This window comes from Elephantulus edwardii, unplaced genomic scaffold (genome assembly GCF_000299155.1).
Source record: "Elephantulus edwardii isolate Elephantulus edwardi_28Jun2011 unplaced genomic scaffold, EleEdw1.0 scaffold00047, whole genome shotgun sequence".
NCBI classification, from domain to species: Eukaryota; Metazoa; Chordata; class Mammalia; order Macroscelidea; family Macroscelididae; genus Elephantulus; species Elephantulus edwardii.
This window is the reverse complement of record NW_006399797.1, coordinates 19,110,215-19,125,870: the sequence shown is the minus strand read 5'-3', so window position 1 is coordinate 19,125,870 and position 15,656 is coordinate 19,110,215. Positions and strand designations below refer to the sequence as shown.

Genomic DNA, 15,656 nt, shown 5'->3' with positions numbered 1-15,656 from the left:
GCCACACCACCTTCCACAATGGTTGCACCATCTTACATTCCCACCAGCAGTGAATAAGAATTTACTGCACAGAGACTAATAGTTTTATGAACTAGTTCCCTCTACAAATGCTCCTTGGGCACTGCCTGAAAATATAATGATTTACTAGAGAAGCATGTCATTTCTGGCTATTTCTTAAACATCAAATTCTGTCCTGGTAGCTAGAAATCCTGGAATGTGTTCCCAGATTTGCATATTCCTTTTTGAGGATCTTTTGTGAGGTCTGTTTTCCTGGCTTAGCAATACTTTTTCACACTCACATATTCAAGAAAATATGAAGATTGAACAGGAAAGAAAACAAAATGCTTATGGGAATTCTCTGGCTCTTCAATGTCTCAAGGATGAATATGTTATAAATAAATTAGTATAGAGATAGTGTTTGGGTCTTTGCCAATATTTAAATAGAGAAAAGTAAGGTCTCCTTTGAAACACATTTTTGAAGGTTTAACGATTAGTGCAATCGAAACTGGAGATCAACATCACTGTGTATTGCAAAAACATTCCCTAGCCTTTTTTTTTAAAAAAAAATTGGTTTATATTGATTTCCATACAAAATTCTTATACAGTGTTTCACAGTATCCTTCATTCACATTGTGTTTCATACAATTATTCCTATTCATTGTGTTTTATATAATTAATCACCATTGAACTATGCCCATCATTACCCCATCTTCCTAGATCCTCACCAGGTCTTTTCTTTTTCCTTTCTTTTAACCATGTTGTTGTTATTATGTGCCATCAAGTCATCTATGACTCACAGAAACCCTATGAACAATGGCTCTGAACCTTGCCCTATCCTGGACCAACTTCACCATATCTGACACACTTGAAATCATTGCCACAGTCACTGTGTCAATCCATTTCATCTACAGTCTTCCTCTCCCACATTGACCCTCTACCTTTCCAAGTATGATGTCCTTTTCTAAGGGCTGATCCCTCCTGGAAACATGCCCCAAATAACAGAGCTTTAAAATTCTGACCTCCAAGGAGCAGCCTGGTTTTGTTCTCTCCAAGATAGACTTGTTTGTTCTCTTGGTAGACCATGATATGTTCAGTACTCTTCTCCAGAACCACAACTCAAAGACATTGATTCTTCTTCTGTCATCCTTAGTCACTGTCCCACTTTCAAATGTGTAGCAAGCATTAGAGAAGGCTATGGCCTGAATAAGGCGCACCTTAGCCTCTAGAATGACATCATTGCTCTTTAGAACTCTTGAGAGGTCCTTGATAGCTGATTTCCCCAATGCAGCTCAGTATTTTGATTTCCTGACTGGCGATGCCATAAGTGTTGATCTGAGTGAGATTTGCCATCCTTAATAGCTTAGCTATGTATATGTTTTCTTGTCTATCATCTATTCCTTTGGTTACAGCATTTGTCTGTCAGATGCTGTATTAAAGTAGAGCTCCCAGATTAAGATGGAGTTGGGAGAAGGATTAACTGTCCACTTCTGAAAAAAATAGGCCTGGGAAAACCTTATGAACAATAGAGGACATTTACACTATTCTATATAGCACAAGAGCCTATGGTGATGAAGGAAGAAGTTCAAGCTGCTTTGAAGGAAATAGCAAAAAATAAGGCCCCAGGAATAGATGGTATACCAATTGAAGTATTTCAGATACAGATGTTGCCCTGGATGTGCTCACCAAGTTGTGTGAAGAAATCTGGAGAACAACCACTTGGTCAACTGACTGGACGTGATCTATATTTGTTCCCATTCCAAAGAAAGGTGACCCAACTGAGTGTGGAAACTACAGAAAAGTGTCATTAATTTCACATGCAAGCAAGAGTCTACTGAAGATTATCCAAAAACGATTAGAACAGCACATCAGCAGAGAATTGCCGGAAGTCCAGGCTGGGTTTAGAAGGGGTCGTGGTACTAGGGATATTGTTGCTGATGTTAGATGGATCTTGGCTGTAAGCAGAGAATACCAGAATAATGTCTATCTGTGTTTCATTGATTATGCAAAGGCATTTGACTGTGTGGATCATAACAAACTGTGGCTGACTCTGAGAAGAATGGGAATATCAGAACATTTAATTGTGCTAATGTGAAACCTATACTTGGACCAAGAGACAGTCATCAGAACAGAGGAGGGTAACACTGCATGGTTCAAAATTGGGAAGGGTGTACGCCAGGGATGCATCCTGTCTCCATACCTTTTCAACATGTATGCAGAGCAGATTATCCGAGAGGCTGGGCTCTATGAGGAGAATTGTGGCATCCGGATTGGTGGAAGATCTATTAACAATCTCCGTTATGCAGATGACACAACCCTGCTTGCTGAAACTGAGGAGGACCTCATGCACTTGCTGCGAAGGGTCAAGGACTGCAGCCTTCAGTATGGACTGAGGCTCAATGTCAAGAAGACCAAGATTCTCACCACTGGACCAATTGGCAGCTTCAGGATGGATGACGAAGAGGTTGAGATTGTTAACAGCTTCAGTTTGCTCGGCTCCACAGTCAACACTCTTGGCATCAGCAGTCAGGAAATCAAAAAGTGTATCACAATGGGAAAGTCTGCTGTTAGGGACCTCTCTAAAGTACTCAGGAGCAATGGTGTCTCTCTGGAGACTAAGGTGCGCCTGATACAGGCCATGGTTTTTGCAATCGCTTGTTATGCATCAGAGAGTTGGATAATGACTAGGGAGGACAGAAGGAGAGTTGATGCCTTTGAGCTGTGGTGCTGGAGAAGAGTACTGAATGTACCATGGACTGCCAGGAAAACAAGCAGATTCATCTTGGAGAGGATTAAACCAAGCTACTCCTTGGAGGCAAGGATTCTGGGGCTTTTTCTGACATACTTTGGACATGTTTCCAGGAGGGATGGGTCCTTGGAGAGGGACATCATGCTTGGGAGGGAGGAGGGACAGCTCAGGAGGGGAAGACCCTCTACGAGGTGGATTGATTCAGTGACTGGGGTAATCGGGATGGGTGTGTCAGTGGCAATGCAGTTGGCGCAGGATAGAGCAGGGTTTAGGGCTGTTTTGCATAGGGTCGCTATGAGTCGCAAATGACTCAACGGCACATAACTACAACAACAACAACATATAGCACTGGAGCCTAAGCTCTCATACTGACAGACACAAAAAAAAATGGAGAAAAAAGACTTTCGAACAACCACTAATGAGTGGAACAAAAACATACAAAGTATGCAATGGACCATGTTAACAAAAAAGTGGAGTGCATAAATGTTTACATACTGGTGAGCTGCGATATATTGGCATGGGCCACTTTCAATCAGAAAATCGTACGTTCTACTATGAATGAAAAAGTGAGAAAAAAATGAAGTTACAATTATAGTGAAAAAGTTCATTCCATTTTAACTGTAAGGTAGCATATCTTTAAAAGGAATTCTGACTTTCTCCTGTGATTAAATTATGGGTGAGGCATTTGCTGAATCCCTCAGGTGTTAATAAGTAAAAGAATTGCTGGAAAAGTCAAGGAAGGACTCCTTAATGTCTGACCATAAGTGAAACAACAACAACAACAAAACCACCCAAAAGCCCAAAAGATAAATTATGGGAGAAATGGTGGATTTCATGATGGGAAAGAGTGCCTTTGAATATTGCATTTTGAAGATACTCCTTTTAATATGACGCAGGTTTAATTGAGGTGATTCATCAACATGGGCTGACAGAAGGAAAATGCGTCTTCAATCAGGAATCATGTCTTGAGCAAAAAATCACAAGTCTTTTACTTTCTTTGTTTTTTGTTGTTTTTTTTTTTTTATTTCCACATTTAATTCTTTTAATATTCTGTAAAAGGTAACGAAATATACAGAACATTACTTCCTCTTTTTAAACTGATGTCATAAATCCGTATTATCACTTATATATAAATACTGTATTCTATTGCTGATCATTAATTAGGTGAGGAAGTCCAACAGTGTGTCCTTCTAAATGTCAAAGCAAAACAAAACGGAAGCAGTTTAATAAGCATGAGTGTCCTCCTCGCTCGCTTATTCTGCATGAGCACTGTGGGATTTTCTCAGCTGACTATACTGGAGGGACTAAGTTTATGTGTCTGTGTGTTAGACTCAATTTGCGCCCGTAAATATATAGGCTCCAATGTGAAACTTGCCCTTTCGACTTTATAGGCATCCTTCCTAAACAGTCCTGCTCCAAACACAAAACAGGCCGCGGCCGTGTGATCCTAACGGAACACCTGTCACTATGATACAACTGGGGTAACCACCCAGAAGCCCTCCGGCCCCAGGAGTCTCCCACTGGAAAGAAACTGAACTATGATGAGGGGTTCTAGCTGGCCGATCCTGGGGCCACCCGCGCAGGGGACAGGCCTGCCTCAGCCGCATCTACTTGGCCTTGAACTCGCCGATCCTCTGCTTGCTGTTGCCCTGCGGGATCATCTGCTGCCCCTGTTGCATCTTGTCATTGTGGATGATGTCGTTGTGGGTCCTCTTCTTCTCGTTCTGGGCCCCCAGGACATTCGTTGGTCGGGACCCAGCTGCCGTTTGCGCACGCTCGTTCTTCTCGGCCTCCGTCATGCTCTTCTCCTCTTAGCGGTCGTCCGTGATGCCCTCACCGGACAGCTCGGCGCTGTAGCCGCTGTACTCGCTGCCTCCTCCTGCATGGTCTCCTGGACGTGGTAGCTCACTGACTCGGACACGTGGGGTGGCGTCCTCAGCAGGGGCAGCTCCTCCTGGACCTTCACCAGGTTGGCCTGGGCCTCTTTGGCTTCGTCCTCTTTATGCCACCAGGCCTCTTCCAGAAGGGCAATCCTGGCAAATCTTTTATTTTCTACTAGATAGTTGAAAACAAGAATTCATTCAAACCAGAGTCTGAGTTCTTGTCTACCTGAACTCATTTGGAACACATTTCACTGCTTCTCATAAAAGGATATTTGGGAATTCCTTATAAATGATATTTTACACGACCTTCCTGTTAGTTTATTTTTCCCTGGGTACCAAAATAGCCATGCAATATGGTCCCATTGTGTGAGGTTGAATGAATCTTTCTATTTTAGAATTAGTCTCTTGTGAGATCCTAATTAGCATTGTGTGTAAAATGTCTACTTTATTTCTGACTAGTCAAGTGTTTAGGAGGAATTCGTTTCCGGGTAAGTAACATTCTGTTCTTTCAGTTTTCCAACCTTCCCATTCGCACTCTGTTCTCAGCGTTTCTCTCCCACCCTTAAAATTCTCAGGGAGTGGGGGCGTGGCTTTTACTCACTTTCCTGCCTCTTAATCACTGTTACCTCAGAACTCAGAGCTAATGTGTACCTTGTGAACTTGTCAAACAAAGAAGTGATTGAGATAGAGTGCAAGAAAAAACAGGTTGGCACTTAAAACCTAAGCTAACAACCAGGCAATGGAGCACAAAAAAAAAAATAAAAAATGGAGCATTCAGTGATCCTGGAATAGTGATGACAAAGCCATGCTTTATAGTCTTGCTAAAACTAAGGATTTTTTATTCCATACATGGGACATATCTATTTGGAAAAGACAGTACAAAGATTTCTGAGAAATTAGCTAGTAAAATCTTTAGGAATGAATCAAGAGATAGTTCAAGCTTAAAGGTAGAATTTTAGGAACTCCTAAAATGCAGTTAAAATTTATTTTTTAAAACAAGAATAAATTGTAGTTAAAATAAAATAACCCATTTGCTGTTAAATTCATTCCAATTCATAGCAACCTGTCGTATGTCAGGTATCACTGTGCTCCACAGGGCTTTCAATGGCTACTTTTGGGGAGTAGATATCCAGGCCATTCTTCTAAGAGGACTCAAGGTAGGTTCATCCACACTTTCAGTTAGCAGCGAAGTGTGGTAACTGTTGCTATGTACTGTGGAGTCAGATGACTCATAGTTGACACTCCAGTAGATTATCAGAGACAGTGGGTTGTATGGGAAGAGATTGCTCATCTTTCTCCTGTAAAGCAGTTGATGGATTGAACTTGAACTTTGTGAGTTATTTATCATATACTTCCTGTAGGGTTAGACTGTCTTCATTGGCAGAGCATAAAAGAGTGCACAGAGAAAGCAACCTTGAGGAGAAAGAATTTGGTGATATGTCCTATCATTGTTCAGGGAGTATATACTGTGACTTCTGGGAAAACTGGCGGGTTTAGCTACTGAATGGTTCTAGACTTATTGTTGTTGTTACGTGCCATCAAGTCAGAACTGATTCATAGTTTACCCTCCAGCAGCAGTTGGAGGCAGTTTTCCCTACTACTGCTACCAGCTATCAGAGGCAGTAAAATTACACGGGAGAAAATTATCCATCCTTCTTCCATGGAACAGCTAGTGTACTTAAACCCTGCATCTTTGAGTTTGCAGTATAGCTATTTACCCCTAGGTCACCAGAGCTGCAGATTCATTGTTGTTGTTATGTGCCATCGAGTCTCCTGCGATTCATGGGAACTTTATGTACAGCAGCTCGGAACCTTTCCCTGTGCTGGGCCAGTATCACTGACTCTGATACACCAATCACCATCACCTCAGTTACTGTATCACTTCATCTCATCTGGGGTCTTCCTTTGTTGTGCCGACCCTCCACCCTTCTGAGCTTGATGTCCTTCTCCAAAGACTGATCCATCCTGGCCATGTACCTAAAGTATGTGTGACAGAGCTTCAAAATCCTAGTCTCTGAGGAGAAACTTGTTTTCACATTCTCTAAGAAAGACTTATTTGTTTTCTTGGCAGTCCATGATATGTTCAAGACTTCTCCAGCACTACAACTTAAAGGCATCAATTCTTCTTCTGTCATCCTTATTCATTGTCCAGCTCTCTGTAGTATAGCAAGTAATTGAGAAGACTATGTCCTGGATTAGATGCACCTTAGTCTCTAGGACTGACATCATTGCATTTCAGTACCCTGGAGGTGTCCCTGACAGCAGATTTTCCCAATGCCATTCATCTTTTGATTTCCTGACTACTGGTACCAAGAGTGTTGACTTGGAGCCGAACAAGCTGTAATTATTAACAAGCTCAATCTCTTCTCCATCTATCATGGTGCTGCCAATTGGCCTATTGGCAAGAATATTTGTCTTCTTGATGTTGAGCTTCAATCCAATATTGAAGACTACAGTCCTTGATCTTCTGCAGAAAATGCTTCATGTCTTTCTTCAAGCAAGGTTTCAGCAAGCAAGGTTGTATCTTCGGCAGAATGTGGGTTGTTGATGAGTCTCCCTCCAATCCTGATTGCTACCTTCCTCCTCATAAAGCCCAGTCTCCTGAATTATCTGATCTGCATATAAATTTAAAAGACATGGAGACAGGATGTATCCCTGACACACACCTTTCCTGATTTTGAACCATTCAGTATTTCCTTGCTCTGTTCTAATGACTGCCTCCTGGTCCAAGTAAGGTTTTGCATAAGTACAAAAAAGTGTCTGGAATTCCCATTTTCCTCAAGGTCGGCTTCAATTTGTTGTGATCCACACAGTCAATTGCTTTTGTATAGTCAATGAAATACAGATAGACATTTCCCTGGTACTCTTTGTTTTCTGCCAAGATCCATCTGGCGTTGGCAATAATGTCTGTAGTGCCATGACCTCTTCTAAGCCCAGCTTGTATTTCTGGTTTTTCTCTGTCAATGTACTATTCCAGTCATTTCTGGATAATCTTCAGCAGAATTTTGACAGTGTGTTATATTAGTGATATTGTTTGATAATTTCCACACTCTGCTGGGTCACTGTTTTTGGAATGGAAATAAGTATGTATCTCTTCCAGTCAGTTGGCCAGGTAGTTGTCCTCCAGATTTCTTGGCACAATCTTATGAGCATATCTGTTTGTTCAATATGTCAATACATGTTAAATATATTAATATACTAATATCTAGTAATTCAGAATATGTTAACATACTAGATTCATTAGAATCCCAACAACACAACCACTGACTCCATGTCTGAATCTACTCTCTTAGAAACCCTCTGTATGTGTTCTATCTTCTAGACAACTTTTTTCAGGAGATAGGATTATTTGATAATCCTATAGCATAGAACAGAGCAACAAAATATTGCATGGTTCAAAATTAAAAAAGGAGTGTGTCACGGATGCATCCTGTCCCTGTACCTTTTCAATTTATATGCAGAACAGATCATTCGGAAAGCAGTCTACAAAGGACGAGTGTGGCATCAAGATTGGAGGAAGACTCATTAACAACCTACAATATGCAGATGACACAACCTTGCTTTCTGAAACTGAAGAAGACCTGAAGGACTTGCTGCAAAAGGTAAAGGACTATGGATTGAAGGTCAACATCAAGAAGACAAAGATTCTCACCACTGGGACAATTGGCATTACAACATTAGATGGAAAAGAGATTGAGGTTGTTAACAATGACAGCTTGCTCAGATCCACAATCAGCACCCTTGGTACCAGCAGTCAGGAAATCAAAAGACGAACTGCTGTCATGGACTTCTCCAGAGTGCTGAAGTGCAACAATGTCAGTACAGATGCAAAGGTATGCCTAATCCAGGACATAGTCTTCTCAATTACTTGTTATGCTTCAGAGAGTTGGACAATGAATAAGGATGACAGAAGTAGAATAGATGTCTTCTGTGGTGCTGAAGAAGAATCTTGAACATACTATGAACTGCCAAGATAGATCTGTCTTGGAGAGGGTGAAACCAAGTCTCTCTTAGGAGGATAAGATTTTGAAGCTCCACCACACTTTGGGCATGTGACCAGAAGAGATCAGTCCTTGGTGAAGGACATCATGCTCAGAAGGGTGGATGGATAGTGCAAGAGAGGGAGACCCCAGATGAGATGGACTGATATAGTAACTGGGGTAATAGGGGTTGGTGTGTTGGAATTAGTGAAACTGGCTCAAAACAAGGAAGGGTTCAGAGCTGCTATACATAGTGTCACTATACATTGCAAGTGACTCAATGGCACATAACCATAACATTCTATGATAGGTTTGGAAGCAGGAGTGGCATCCACTTACTAAATAACATCCATTCAGAAACTCTATGAACTTTGATAAATGTCTATAATTGTAGAGGGGCTTCAGGCCTTTTGTTCATAGGGTCGCTATGAGTTGTGCTCGACTCAAAGGCAATAAAAAACCAATAACAGAGAGAGCTCTGTTGGCCTAGTGGATAGAAAGTTTTGCTACCAAGCCAAAGGTGGGTGATTTTAATCTGTGGCCCTCAGGCCTGATTTTATTTGTTTTTGGTCAAACATTCTTCTAAGTGGGATAACACTGTTCTGTCCATTTGCTGTATAGAGGTAACTAACTCATGGTTATTGTGATGCTAAACACTGTGACACTTATGTGTCAAATGCGATAATGGTTACCCATGATGAACAGTGTTTGGTGGAGCTTTCTGACTAAAACAAGCTTGGAAGCATGAGTGGCATCTACTTCTGAAATAGCTTGCCTCTGGAAACTCTTTGAACTTGGAGAAGCGATGAAAATTATACAAGTGTTCAGGTCTTTCATTCATAAGGTCACTTTAAGTCGTCTACAACTCAATGGCACTTAACAACAACATAGCACCTTATGGTAAATGACTTGGTGTGTGCATTTCTGATGCTATACTAAGGATATGATATGTCCTGTGATATATCATTTAAGGTGACTCATATCTAAGAAGCAGATAACCTTAGGGTATGCAGGCAAAGCTGAAATTGAGGAGCTGCCTAGGCAAGAGCCCAGTCTTGGATTCTACCAAGCAGCTGGTTTCTTTATAATCTTCTTCTAATTGCTGGGAGTATAAAAGGAGGACAAAGCTTCTCTAGCCTCCCAAGTACTTATAAACACTATATTGTAATAGATTGTTCTTTCTATTGAATTCTCTTTTTCCTGAGGTACACTTTTATAGTTTTCTTTCTGTGACTTACATGATCAATAACTTTCTGTACAAGTGCTAATCATTAATATTGTAGACTAGAAAATTCTAAAAAGGAAGAATATTAGATATGGGACATCTATTCTCTGTGACTTGGTTTGATGCTGGAAGATGGCTTCTCTTGTCTTTATGAGGATCGCATATGGAACATTTGATGGTTTTTGGGCTTTATGAACTTGGAGAAATGACAGTAGTTATAGAAAGGCTTCAGGCCTTTTGTTCCTGGGGTCATTATGAGTCATGCTTGACTTAAAGGCAATCAGCAAGAACAACATTCTCTGAGTACCATATTGCTTCTTCAGAATAACAATTCTAAGCCACACTTGGCTTTTGGACTGAAATTGTATAGCTCAAATTCACATAAGTACTGAAATTATGTAAGTATAGTAGGTAATATCACTGGAATTCTGGAAGTAAGGTACTGTTGTTTCATAATGTCTTGTGTAAAAAGGAGAAGGGTCATTCTCATAGCAGATACTTCTCATTCCCTGTAAGAATATGCAAAAGATTTTATAAGCCAGGCTCAAGAAGCACATATAGGAGGCATAGAGCACTGGGTCACATGAAAGGGTAAGAATGTTGGTCTTGGCAATAGCACCATTCCTAAGTCCAGAGGAAAGTGGGGCCAAGACTCTGCTTCTCTGAAAAGCATCATAAGGCCTGCAAGTGACAAAGTCTCAATATTCCAAAAACTAGGGGCAAGGGGGAGTCTCTTTCAAGATAAGAGAAATGCTAATGAGTACCAGAACTTTCTCTTAAATCCATTTTATTACATGACTCCATGTATTGATAGCCCCTCCTAATTACTGTAATAAGGAAGAGAAATTTCAGCATCATTTCCCTACTACTACTAACAGCTTTTGACAAAATAAATGAAATCTTTACAATATCATAAAGAATATCATGAGCTATATATAGAAGAAATACAGTGACTGTGTGGAGCAGATTATCACTGAGAGAAAATAGCTTTTCTCTAAAATACATGATTTAATTTTTCTATGTACTCCATTTTTTCCTATGTACTCTAATAATAAAAATATTAGGCTATCACATTTTGGAAGCAAAAATATAGATAATGATGGTCTCACTAATGTAAGTTACAAGAAAGCAGGGATTTTAACTGGTAAAGTGCTGTATCTTTACACTTACACAAAGTTGTTGTTGTTGTTGTTATGTGCCGTCGAGTTGTTTGCAACTCATAGCGACCCTATGTACAACAACCCTAAACCCTGCTCTGTCCTGTGCCAATCACACTGCCTCTGACACACCCATCCCGATTACCCCAGTCACTGAATCAATCCACCTCATAGAGGGTCTTCACCTCTTGCGCCATCCCTCCACCCTCCTAAGCATGATGTCCCTCTCCAAGGACCATTCCCTCCTTTACAACATGTCCAAAGTATGTCAGATGAAGCCCCAGAACCCTTGTCTCCAAGGAGCAGCCTGGTTTAACCCTCTCCAGGATGAATCTGTTTGTTTTCTTGGCAGTCCATGGTATATCCAGTACTCTTCTCCAGCACCACAGCTCAAAGGAAACAATTCTCCTTCTATCCTTCCTAGTCATTGTATAACTCTCTGATGCATAACAAGTGATTGCAAAGACCATGGTCTGTATCAGGTGCACCTTAGTCTCCAGAGAGACACCATTGCTCTTCAGTACTCTGGAGAGCTCCCTAACAGCAGACTTTCCCATCGCAATACATTTTTTTATTTCCTGGCTACTTACACAAAGTAGGGAGTCAATTAGTTTATTGAATAATTTATTAAGTGTATTTTATAGAGAAGGGTGGCCTTCTAGGTAAGCAGTTATGCTGGCAACACAGAGGCAGGCTGTTCAAATCCACCAGCTGCTTTGTCAGAGAAAGATGGACAATCTCAGCATGATAACTTGCTGGAGGATCAGCTAACAGTGAATGGCTTCTCACTCAATGACACATAACAACAACAGAAAGGACATAACAACAACATAGAAAGGGAGTTGATTGTTGTTGTTGCTGTTGTTGTTAGGTGCCACCAAGTTGAATAAAACTCATAATGACCCTGAGAAAAACCTGAATCTTAAGACCTGAATCTTGTCCTGTCCTGGGCCGTCTTCATCTCTGACACACTTGAGTCCATTGCTATAGTCACTGTGTCATTCCATCTCATTAAAGGTCTTCCTCTCACTGACCCTCTATCTTTCCTAGGATGATATATATCCCTCTCCAAGAAAATGCATTTCCTAGCAACATGCCAAAAATATGTGAGGCATAGTCCACCATCCTCACCTCTAAGAAACACTCTGGCTGTACTTTTTCAAAGACATCTGTTTCTTGGCAGTTCATGGGATGTTCAGTGTTCTTCTCCAACACCAAAAGTCACAGGCATCTATCAGTTCTTCTGTCTCCTTATTCATTGTCCAGCTTTCAGAAGCATAGCAAGTGATTGAAAACCCATGGCCTGAATCATACATACCTTATTCTTCAAATTGGTATCTTTGCTCTTCGATAACTTGGAGAGGTCTCTGACAGCAGAATTGCATCTCCTGATCTCCTGACTCCCAGTATCAAGGCTGTTCACTGTGGATCCAATTAAGATGAGATCATTGACAGTCTCAATCTTTTCTCCCTCTATCATGATGTTTCTTAGCAGTCCAGTGATAAAAATTTTTGTCTTCTTGATGTTGAGCTGCAATCGATAATAAAAGCAACAGTCTTTGATCCTCTACAGTAAGTGTTTCAAGTCCTCTGTGCTTTCAACAAGCATGACTGTGTCATCTGCATATTTCAAGTCATTGATATGTCTTCCTCTGATCCTGGTGCCAGGTTCTTCATTATAAATGAGCTTTTCAAATTATTTTCTTTGTGTATAAGTTGAATAGCTATAAAGAAAGGATACAACCCTGACATATACTTTTACTGATTTTAAACCATGCTGTGTTCCCCTGTTCTGGTCAAACCACAGATTCTTGGCTTATGTACAGTTTTCATATGAGTACAATTATGTGTTCTGGAATTCCCATTCTACTGAGTGTTAGCCATAGTTTGTTATGATCCATACAGTCAAATGTGTCTGCATCACCACTAAGACACCAATAAACATTCTGTTGGCATTTTCTGCTTTCAGCCAGAGTCCATCTGACACCAACAATGAGCTATAGCCTCTCCTAAAGCCAGCTTGAACTTCTTATAGTCTCTGACTATTTATTGTTCTAGCCATTGTTGAATCATCTTCAGCAATATTTTGCTTTCTTATAATATTAATGATGTTGTTGTTGTTGTTATGTGCCGTCGAGTTGTTTGCGACTCATAGCGACCCTATGTACAACAGCCCTAAACCCTACTCTATCCTGTGCCAATCGCATTGCCTCTGACACACCCATCCCAATTACTCCAGTCTCTGAATCAGTCCATCTCATAGAGGGTCTTCCCCTCTTGCGCTGTCCCTCTACCTTACCAAGCATGATGTCCCTCTCCAAGGACCTGTCTCTCCTTACAACATGTCCAAAGTATGTCAGACGAAGCCCCAGAGTCCTTGCCTCCAAGGAGTAACCTGGTTTAACCCTCTCTAGGATGGATCTGTTTGTTTTTGTTTGATAATTTCCACTTTCTGTAGGATCTTCTTTCTTGTGTATGGGAACAAATATGGATCTGTTCCAGTCAGTCAGTCAAGCAGCTGGTCCACAAATTTCCTAGTTTATATACACTGGAGAAAACATCCAGGGTTGCATCTGTTAAACATGTCAATTGATACTCCATAGATTGCTGTGATGTTGTTTTTTACCAATGCCTCCAGTGGAATTCGAACCTCGTTCTTCAATACTGTTGGCTCTTGTTCACATGAAATTCTTCAGTCTCAACCAGTTCTTTTTGGTACAGTGACTCTGCGTATTTCTTCCATCTTTTTTTTTTTTTTTTGTAATTTTCCTTCAAAACAAAACAAAAAATGTATTTATTTTATTTAACATTTTCCTCAGGTCTAATTAGATGACAAAAGAACTCCTAGCCAAAAAACTTTGTAAACAATCAACATCTCTCCACCTATCCCCACCTCCATCCCCCATCGAAGCCCATTCTACTCAGCTAACTTAAAAGACAAAAGTTTTGTTCAATATATATGAATTATCTTCGCTTCTGGAAGATGTTTACACATCCTATATCATGTCTTCTTCCTCTTGTCGCCATCTGGACCTTCAGGATTACAGATAGCTCCTGATGGGCCCAGATCCCTGGTTTTTATTCTTCATGTTCTTTGACATGGGGACACTTTTCAGCATGTCAGGCAGTATCCAGAAGCAGATCTTGTTGACAGGGATGTGCATATGTTTCAGCTGTGCCACGTAGCAGTCTCTACAGGTGACTGTGACTGTGATGTTAGACTCTCATCTAACAGTTCATGTTGTCTTTTCCTCGATAAGTTTCTTCTGGTATACCTTGGCCATGTTCGCTTCACAGGTCACAGTGTGACTCTTGGCCTCATGCAGGGCTTTACCCACCAGTGGACATCTTGATGACAAGAGGGTTCAGCCAAGTCCTTCCTGTCCACTTCTTCCCAGCTGCAGCAACTCTGGCAGCGACAATAGCATGAACATTGCAAATGGAAGCCCTATCTCTCCTTCCATCCTCTTTTGATACTTCTTGGATTGTTCAATATTTTGTGTATAGCATCTCTCAGTATTGCAACTTGGAGGCTTAACTTTGTTTTTCAGTTCTTTCAACTTGAGAAATGGCAAGTGAGTTCTTCCATTTTATTTTCCAACTCCAGCTTATTGCACATCCTATTTGAAACCTCCATCAATGTTTAAAAGAACAGACTCATCTCCCTCCTCCTTTGAGATTCCATCAATACTTAAAGAGGGTAGGCTTGCCTCCTTCCACCTTTGGGACTTCCATTAACCTTAAGAGGGTAGACGTGTTTCCTTCCTCTTTTAGGATTTCCATTAATACTTAAAAGGGTACAATTGGCTCCCTTCACCTTGGGGACCTCCATCAACATTTGAGACAGTAGACTTTCCTCCCCTTTTGCCTTTGGGACTTCCATCAATGCTTAAGAGTGTAGATTCCCCTTCCTCTGCCTTTGGGCCCTCAGGCCTTGCACCAAGGACTACAACCAAAGATCCATGCCTCAACAGTTCATCCAGGACCTCATCCTGCTGCACCATTATGGGTCTCAGCTGGGACCACAAAGGGCTGTCTATGGTATTCATATGCCTGATAGTCTTGGAGAAGCGCATCATACTTGAAAAGGAGGGGAAGATTCTCAACAACCTGGTGAATTGACACCAATTAGTAAAGAATGAATTAATTAAGACGCTGGAGAAGATTGATGAAATCATTGACAACGTCAATGTTTTCTCTATTTGTTGTGATGTTACTTATTGGTCCAGTGATGTTTAAATGCAATCCATATTGAAACCTCTGTTCCTTGATCTTCTGTGAAAAGTGTTTCAAATCTTCCTTACTTTCAGCAAGGAAATTGTGTAACCTGCATAATCCAGGTTGTTGTTGAGTCTTCCTCTGATTCTGACGCCACATTCCTCTTTATAGAGTCAAGCTTCACAATGTATATGCTTAGCACAAGGATTGAATAGATATGGAGAAAGGATACATCCTTGAAACATATCCTTTCTGATTTTAAACCATGTGGTCCAGACAACAGTTTGTTGGTCTAGATATAGATTCCAAATGAGTATGATTAAGTGTTCTGGGTTCCCATTCTTCTCAATATCAGCCAGTTTGTTATGATCCAGTCATATATGTTTGCACAGTCATAAAACACAAATAGATATTCTTCTAGTACTTTTTTTTCAGCCAGGATCCATT

General features: G+C 40.8%; 1 pseudogene; it reads right to left on the bottom strand.

Annotated features, from left to right (window-relative positions):
• Nucleotides 1–4,353: 4,353 nt before the first annotated feature.
• Nucleotides 4,354–14,995, bottom strand: LOC102873894 (annotated as a pseudogene).
• Between the last annotated feature and the right edge of the window lie 661 nt (nt 14,996–15,656).